Raw genomic sequence first — 9,718 nt, forward strand, 5'->3', positions numbered from 1 at the left:
CTTGGTTTTCACTGGCGTGTCGACGATCTTGGTGATTTCGAGGAGGGGGGAAATATTTCCACTTGCTGCTGTGTCGACCGCGACAAGGCTGCGCCGGTGGTTTACGCAGACACGGGTCGTCGCCGCGAAGCCTGAAAGGGACGCGGCAATCGAGTCCCTTGAGGCTGCCATAAAGTGGGCGGATCTTGCAACAGGTCGGAAGATGATGGTCCTGACCTCGTCGCTTGCCGGGGGGCTCGGGAGCGTGGCTGGGAGACGTCCCACGGTGGCGGGGCTGTCGTTTGCTTTTGGTTGGCGCCGCGACTGATTGCTGTTGTTGGCCGCTTGCTTCGGGCGCGCAGGGATCAAGCAGATATTGGTTATCCCCAGAAAATGCTCGAGGCCGGCTCCTACTTCGGTGTCGACCGCGACAACGTTACGGCGAAAGTTAGTGCGCACTTGCGCGACTCCACGTTCGCCCAAGAGGTGGGCTGTGATAGCCTTCTAAGTAAGGTCACGAAAACTGTCCTTTTTCGAGGTCAGCCTGTAAAGACAGTTTCTGGTTGTGCAAAGGCGTCGGGGGATTCTCGAGCCTGTGTGGATGAGGCGCCATGGGGCAGGTTTGAGATGCGAGCCAGAGCCGTGTTTTTTGCCTGTTTCTTTATGACAGAAACTTGGGGCTCGCAGAGTTTTGTGTCGGGCCTTGCTCCTGTAGGTGGATGTACTGGGAATTGCTCAGTCGCTGGCCCAAGCACGCAGCTGTTGCGTTATGGGTGTATTGAATGTTTTTCTGGGCGTTGTTTGCGCTGCATTTCTGTTAGGAGCGCCAGCTGTTTGAGCAGACGACGCACTGCAGTTCTCTTCCGAGCGCGGGTGGAGGGAGGGGCCTCTTTGCCCAGCATGCTCCTCCTCGGTACGTCACTCGCAGCGGCTGAAGGGAGCGTGGCGGGCAAACTGGGGCCGAATTCACAAAGCTTTCTCTTTGGCTACGCAATTTCTTAGCCAAACATTTTCTTATCCGGAGGGATTACTATAGCGTGGATATGAATTTAACTTATTCCGCACTTAAGATGGCAAGGAGGACACACGATAGCCGATGAAACGACAAGGAAAGAAAGAAGTGTGTGCCGATAATATCAAGGTAACACGCAAAGCGTCTAGCATCGAGAGTATACGATGATAGCCAATGATTTGCTACATCTAAGTTTCAGTTCCACGAGCGTCTGCTACAGCGCTTATGGGATGCCGCGTACGTTGTAATAGACGTTTTGGTGGGCTGTGCAAAGCCAAGCACTCGCCTTTAATTAACGACTGTAGCTAAAAAAAATAATTGCTCGATGGCCTTAAGCCACCGAGCAATCCATGCACTATCTCGCCAAGTACAAGTAAACAACACTCCAGGTGCCCCACATAAATGAAACCACACATAAATCGATGCATGCAATGTTTGAAAATGTGCCTCAAATGTCTTTCCCTATTTAATGCGACCAGCTACCTTACATTTCAATGAAGCTGCGCTGCTACTTAACTAATTCGGCGCAATCTAGCACGGTATAGTGGTGAACGTAAGGGTGTTTTGTAGCTATAGTCAAAGGTAGCCTTTGTTACAATATTCTTATTACAAGACACATGAGCGACTTTGGTGCCTGCCGACAAATTGTGCGGAAATAGATAACAGCAGTAATCAAATGAAATTGTGAGCGCAATTTCGCTGGTTTTATGCACCGCAGCATTTTTATAAAGCCGGAATGCGAGAACGTGCATACACTTACGCTTAGGTATATGTCTACGTAAAATGAGGGAGACTCGTCGGGAGGTGTCTCAGTACTAATGCTTTTCACAAAACACGGTGCAAATATTTCGTCCAGCGTTGTTTGAGTGCGCAAACAGAGCAAGGGACGTGTATACGAATCTTGAGGTCGAGAGACGTTATCACACGTGCTAAGAGAATGAAGAGAGAGAGAGAGACTCTCGTTTCAGCTTCGCGAAAGCTTCAAATTGATAGATAACAAAGACAATTTTCTGGCCCAGCAGACGTCAGGGAAAGTCTCCGCAAAGCAGCACCAGATGCTCGGAGAGCATAAAAAAGTGGAGTACGTGCTCTATGGAAGCGACAGCCACTCAGAAAGCGAGATGAAGTGGGACTGTCCTTAGATGTGAGAATCAATGCTAATTAGGAGAGTTGAGTTAATGAGCCAAAACTTTCCTAAATAACGATAATGGAAGTGAACTGAGCATTCATCTAGTGAAAGTGACACTAGTGACAGTGAACTCATAATAGTTGATTAGCGTTGTCACAGGCCGATATATATTTTTATTTTCTTATTTATATTTGGCAAACTATGAGAAGGTAGCCTACGTTAGAGCCGGCTATCCCAACGTCGTGACAGTAATGTACAAGAGTAAATAGCGCACGATTATACAGTCACACGTGGCGGTTTCTATCTTCTAGTAACCTTGGGCAAACGCATTCTAACATTTTTTTCTATTTTTGATAAAGTTTCCCCGGACGTTTTTGCATTTGGCTTCATTCGAAGGAATGACGATATATCAGCAATAGGGCGAATGCAAGCACCGCTGCAGTGGACGAGCGGTTACAGCGCTCAACTACAATCTAGGAGGTACTTGGTTCGATTCGCAGAATCACTGAGCACTTTTTTTTTTCAAAAGGTTGCCCGGCCTGACATTATGCATGGTGGCGGGTACTAATTTTTTAAAAAGTAGGCTTTCGCACTTGCTTCTTTCACTCCCCTTTTGACCCAAAAGCACTGTACTGGGCTCCTTCAAAAATTAAACAATTCAGGGTTCATAATTTTCTTCTCCATCCTCTCTTATCGCAAAAGTGTCCAGTGCTGAAATACCAATATCATACCAGGCATATTACTTTTCACGTGTTTGGATATTCGACCAGCAATCAGTCTTCATGGTGTTTTGAAAAAAATCTACTCATGCAGTGAGCTAACTGCTTGCAGCCAAGTTGACTGCCTTTGTAGGGACACGCTTTCGTGCTAATTTGGTGGGCATCATCACATGCAGCAAGACCAAAGAGCACGGACAGTTAGAGCAGACACAAACAGAGTGATTAGTTTGTGTCTTCTCTCTCGCTATCTGCCACTCTGCACGCTTCAGTGTAATGTCGCCATCAATGGTTAAATTGAACTATAGCAGTTAATCGAGTTCTGCTGAGAGGGTCCCCTATTGTCCAGAATAGAACAGAACAATGGCAATTTGATTTGTGGGATAAAGACATACCCTGCTTTTGGTTACTAGAATAAATTTCTAAACTGAAGTTTATTTTTTATTAACAACAGTTCCAGTGCAGATGAAAGGTGCATGGACAAAATTCGTGTATTCAGCTTGACTAGGTTTGTGACCTCAATTGTAATTGCGAACCGGTATCACAGTATGCATAAATATCACACACATATACAACCACCGGTGATAGCTTGCTTATTCTGAATAAAATTGAAAGGTTGAAATCGACATATTCAACCAACGCAATGTGTATGAGATATGCCATGTAGAGTAGCTACGCTCTAAACTAATCTTCGCAGGTTCGTTCCATTTTACCCAGTTTCTTGCCCATGACTGTGGGTTGGTAAATGAAACAACTTCTATGAACACACATATTCTGTGTAAGGTTACATTTATTTTTATGCAGTACAAAACAAATTGAAATGTATAATGGCTCAAAAGAGAAATAACTACAAACAAATTCAGCCAAATTATTACCAAACTTACTCACCAATGATAAACGGATTCTCATTTAAAAGATACATACATACATACATACATACATACATACATACATACATACATACATACATACATACATACATACATACATACATACATATACGCACACACACATATACATATGTACACCCATACATACATACATACACTCAGGTGTAAATATTAAAATGAATGGCTATAAAACAACAATTCTAATACACTCATTTTGAATATACTACAGAAAGTAACTTACGAGAGAAATCCACCGGCACTGTTATGTCTGAACACGGTGTTTCTGGAACCATCTCGCAAAAGCTTGATGCATAGTTTTCTGCTGCTGCCCAGTGACAAGTAGTTTTTATAAAAAACACAAGAATAAAGCCCTTGACAATGTCATGCTAAAGAAAAGGGCTGTGCATCAATATTTTGTACATGTCTGCAATATCACTCTGTTTATTTACATAGCTTGGCTCATTCACAACCCACTAACAAAGCATGTTAGGACACTTGGGCTGAAAGTCGGCACAGCGCGAATAAATTCTAGACAAAACACGAATAATACAATTATAAGCTACTAAGCTCCTTGGTGCAAACAGTGTTTATATTGACAGCTATAGGTTCCATTTCGTTTCCCCAAAACACTTCTCAAAAGTAGAATCAACTTTATTTAGCTAAAAGTTTCTATTTTGGCACGTCGTGGTGACTCAAGGGTGGAAGCGACTTTTTCGGCCAAGGAAACAAAGACCAATTATTTTTCCAGTTCGTGAATTCACCCCATGCTAACATTGAGGCAGCTAGTAAGAGTGCTTTTGGAGAGAGGAAACCACCACATTCCCACCAGTTGTGGCCATTGGTAGCTACTTCACTTGGACAAAAATGATGAAAAACACTCTTGAAGAAGACTTCAAAGTTTGCACATCAACACAGTTTCCATACAGCTGTCTATTAGTCTGCTTGAAAAATATTGAGTTTACTGGTGGGCAAAGACAGTAAACTATGTGAGGTGATGCTCCAGTGCACTGCATGCATGTCTTGCTGCTGGCCTCAACTGCAATGTCGGTCAGCACATATGTGTAAAATAACAACTAATACTATGCCACAGCAAAGTACTTATGTGTCATTTGCATGAAACAGGGACCACAATAAAAGAACATAACAACATTTGCCTTCACAAAGTTAAAAAAATGTAAATAAACTTCCACAGAGTTTTCACAGTCCCTCTGAGGATAGTAATATTGGTTGTAAACACATTCTTACTTCCACTAACAAACCATTTTAAGATGCCAGATTCAATATTAGAGTATACCAGCACTTTTGTAGGGCTAAACAATTGTACAGGCACCTAGAAAAACACAAGTGAATGCATGCTATAGCTACATATAAGTACTTTTATTTCTAGTCTGAGTAGAGCTGCATAGATGATAAGTCACTAGCATTACATTATGAACAAACGTATCCGAGCAAAGTATACATTTAAAAAGTTACACTTACACAGTAGATAAGTAGACTGTTGAAGGACGGACAGGCAGTGGGATAATACCCAAGCAATAAAATCTACTGTTAGGATATACTAGGAGTAGTGATGATCCTCTTCCTTCCAAATAAAATAATCCATATAGATTCACTTCCCAGAGCTTATACATTCATGGCATCATTGGTGCTATACAAATGAGTGTACACTGAAGGATTACATCGACTAAGTACATGATTACTGCATCCATGGCTTTACCTCTTGTACTACAAAGAATGCAAACACAGTTACCATTGGCGACCATGAATGCTGTGATTTCTGGCATGTAAATGTAGAGGCACGCAGGCACTTAACACACATGTTAAAAACTTCAGATCAAAAATATTTGCCCACTAACACTACAGCAGCCTTTAAATTAGTGTTATAGTTTGGTATCTTCCATGCAAAATTTGAATAATTTCGAATGCAAGCAAATGAACTGCTGAATAATGCACTGCTAAAAAGTTAAGCAGCAGCTGCTCCTGACATCACAATGTGCTCTTTCTGCTGTTGTAAACTTTGAGCAGGAGAACAGTCACTGGCAGTCCCTTTATACTTGTTGGTCTTCTGTGCTCTGTTCTTGATACACTGTACATGACCGTAGAGCACCGAACCTCTTGTTACTGCTGGAACTTAGAAAAATACACATCATTGTTACAACCATGCTACATGCAAGAGTGTATAGTTGTCAATTATGTGCTCATATTTGCAGATAATGTATTTTCAGAAGCCAATGACAAGCCTCAATACACACACACACAAACAGTGAAGACTGAAAATATATTTATTATGATACAAGAGCAAAACTACAATGTTATAGATGAAGGCATGTAACTTCTGCCAGACATAAAAAGCCAATAAAGTTTCTTCTATTTTATCTTTACACTAGGTTCGAGAAGCAGACCACAAATAAGTTAACTAAGAAACACAAGTTAGACTGCATTACAACACAACAGCCAATGTTCATAACTTTAAGGCTATCTAACATAGCCAGCTCACTGTACTGCGTATAGGAGCAAACAGGCAGTCTAGAAGACACAAAGAACTTGTGGATTATGAGTGTGCTTGTTGCTGACATCTATTATTCTAAATGAAGAAAACCTTTCAAAAATGCACTTCATCAGGGGAAATAATCATACGCAACAAACACAACGGGCTCCTACAGGTGCCACTAACACTCACCATTATTGTTGATACCAGTGTCTTGCCAGATGGATATGCTGCGTCCTGCACAGAACACCAAAGGAGCGCTCCATGACTTGGATTGTATGTGTGCTAGCTGCATCACTCTGCTGCCGAAATAGGCTACCCACAGACGGAGAAATGAGAAGCCATGGCTTTGAAACACACTGAACGTCACCTTTAGAGATCAACAATGCGTACTTAGGTCAGGTACAATTTGTAGAAAAATATATATCACTATGCAATCGTGGTGAACATGTTCGGCTGAAACACAAGCAACAGCACTGAGAGAAAAAGCTACATTAGGTAAAAGATGCAGTTACTGGCCCTATGTCATCTGAGGCTTCTTCAATAGGACTTTCTCCTTGCAAGTTGTGAACAGCCAGGCAATTTTCACCCACTTGCTATTTCCTTCCAGAGCACTTGATACACAGAGGGAGTCACAAGCTCGAGAGCTCAATAAGGAATCAAAGTATTTGTGCTCGTTTCAAAGCACAAGCTTTTGAGTCTCAGATTATTGGAGTTTCATTCATAAGCTGCAGGCTTTCAGCTTTCAACCTTCTCAATTATCTTGCAATTTAGTTCTATAAATGTTGAATGAGAATTATGTGTAAGAATATTACAGGTATCCACTGAAAGCAACCATGCTTGGGTTTTCAATTTGTGCACAGTAAGTGGTGTTCACGTAATCGTATGTATTAAAGAAAAACTAACCTTGCAGCCAGCCGTTAGGCAGTTTTGTGCCCTCGAAGCTCCCAAGCAGATAGCAGTCCTTCCAGATGAAGCTGCCATGCATGCTTCCACGCCACGTCCGCTGAATGATAACAGTCCCAGCAGTGACATAGGCTTGCATAGTTAGGGAGAACGTGTCCTTCCTATTTTTCTACAGGTGCTCCAAGTAATGATGAGGATTGATGTGCCAGATTGTGCAACCGATGCATCACAGGACCTTAACAAACCAATCTCTGCGATCTGTGAAAAGCCAAAAACGAGATATTTAAAAACAATCATTAAAAGCACTCACTTCAAATACTTATTTGAGAAAGCTATCACTTCGTTAAAGTGACCAAAATCTGCTATAATCACTTTGAAATAAACTGAAGCCTCATGTAAAATTTACGTACCGCAGTATATATGTACTACTGAAGTATAGTACTACCACAGTGGTAATCGTCTATAGAACTAAATTTCCAAAATAACATAAATTTTTTGAGTGCAACCTGGCTCCTGAAAAATAAATTCACATTAACTTTCCAACTATCAAACGTGGTCAATCGACAGGCCCAACCTCATAATCACACAAGAGCTCACTTGTATCAAATCACAAAAAACGTTTTATGTATTTGCTCCATATTATATGTATGTATATAACAGTAGCAGTAAATTTTTCATGCTTCAACTTACTTTAGAGAAACATTACATCTGATGGGCTTAACCAGTTGCACACGTTATAGAACTGCGTGAATTATAGTACCGGTGAAGTTTAGTTATGCAAGGTGAACTCACCGATGGCAGCATTTAGTAGCCGTTGGTGTCATGCCGAACCAAGTACGGCCAACAGGCAAAGGGCATCTGCAAACTGGAAGCTGCCAATGACAGCAATGAAGGGCTGGCCAGGCGTGCACGTTCATTGATAAAGTGTAAGAACTGGTTTTGACCGACTGTTGTCAAGGCTCTAGTGCCGTGCAAAACGATGGCCAGACGAACTCGGAAACCTGTAGTTAGCCGATATTGGCCTGCAACTTCATCCAAAGCAAGGCACCGGTGAAATCTTTGCTTTTTCTGGGGGCCGATTGGAAGCTTGATGTTCACGGGCTCTCGCTGCCACATAGAACTCTCAAGTTGTTACCGAAGAACAGTCTAGGCACGCTTCCAAAGTAGCACGATCCACAACAGAATGTAGCATCTCGCAGCTTTGGTTGATCACATCACAGCGCTAGGTCTGGGGGCCGGAGGGAAGCTTGACGTTCATGGGCTCTCACTGCCACATAGAACTCTCAAGTTGTTACCGAAGAACAGTCTCGGCGCGCTTCCAAAGTAACACAATCCACAACAGAATGTAGCATCTCGCAGTTTTGGTTGATCACATCACAGCGCTAGGACTATGGTTATCACAAAAAGGAGAAGTGACGACTTAATAAACAAAAGCGCCAAGCTGCCCCACCACAACTTCGCAGGGCAAAACAGTTATCAACGCTGTCTTTCAATTTTCGGTCACACGAGCACAGCTTGTTCACAAGTCTTGGAACGTCAACACAGCACCACTGTTCACAACGAACATCGTTTCACTCCCGAACAGTACATTGCTCTCAAGTAAATAGAAGCGTACGGGCTAACTAGTGGCGAAGCGAAAACCTAGCGCGTAGTTTATACGTTTCCGTACGTACTTGAGGTCACTCAAGTAGCGTGTCAAAACGCTGTCAATCCAAAATGTCGCGCAGCACCCCACTGAGAGACTGGAAAGTCAAGCGAACGAACTGTTACCGGCACACAAACACACATTGCAGGCTTCTTGAGTGCTAGTTGCCGTCGATACATCGACGCCGATCCCCGCTTGATAACCACACCGACGCACAGGCTTCCCTGCGCTTCACCGTACACCATTGCACTGCCGCAACTTTCCGCACTGGTTACACGCACCGAAAGAGCTGCTGTAATCACAACACATCCGGTCAAACGCTGAAGTAACTCGTGCGAGAAGCATTTGCTGAAAGTCGCACCGACCGATATGCTGTTTACGACGCCATGTTGTTTTCGACGCCTGCACCGCACGTAAGAGAGCTTTTAGAAAGTACTTGCACTATTTTCACGGCGTGAAAACATTTTCTCTTATGTGCGAGGGGGGTGATATGACGAACAGGACAGGCGTGCCAGATGAAAGAAGTGTTTCGGCAACGTCACGGAGTGAGCTGATGTAGAGGGTATTGCTTCACAACCAATCACAAGCTGTGCCTGTCAGCCAAGCCGTCGTCTGCTCGCGTTTGTCGTCTGCTTCGATCAGAGCATGCGACAGGGGATTCGCCTTCGCAACGCTATTATTCTCAGGTCAAGTGGTCGCTGCGTCGCACAAAATACATGTCAGTGGCTCGCTCTACATTTGAATGATGTTCGTGCGCCAAGTTAAATGGCTGGTAATTGACGCAGGGATGAATTCAGCTAAGGTTTGCTCCAGAGTCGTGAGGGTTTGCATATTTTTGGTGTCATACAAAGTTACTAGGGTCATTTCATTCCGATTGCTTGCCATATTATCATGGTCCATATTGGTGTCTGAACAGTGAGGGTGAAGATGCATGATTTGTTTGTAGTTCCATG

General features: G+C 43.1%; 1 long non-coding RNA gene across 1 annotated transcript; it reads right to left on the reverse strand.

Moving 5' to 3' along the window:
* Window positions 1-3,608: 3,608 nt before the first annotated feature.
* LOC142796240 (uncharacterized) lies at window positions 3,609-9,157 on the reverse strand. Its single transcript, XR_012893642.1, has 2 exons — window positions 7,913-9,157; window positions 3,609-7,378 (listed from the first exon to the last, which is right to left on the reverse strand). It is a non-coding gene; the product is annotated as an uncharacterized LOC142796240 (long non-coding RNA).
* Between the last annotated feature and the right edge of the window lie 561 nt (window positions 9,158-9,718).

Source organism: Rhipicephalus microplus, chromosome 2 (assembly GCF_043290135.1).
Source record: "Rhipicephalus microplus isolate Deutch F79 chromosome 2, USDA_Rmic, whole genome shotgun sequence".
Taxonomy (NCBI): domain Eukaryota; kingdom Metazoa; phylum Arthropoda; class Arachnida; order Ixodida; family Ixodidae; genus Rhipicephalus; species Rhipicephalus microplus.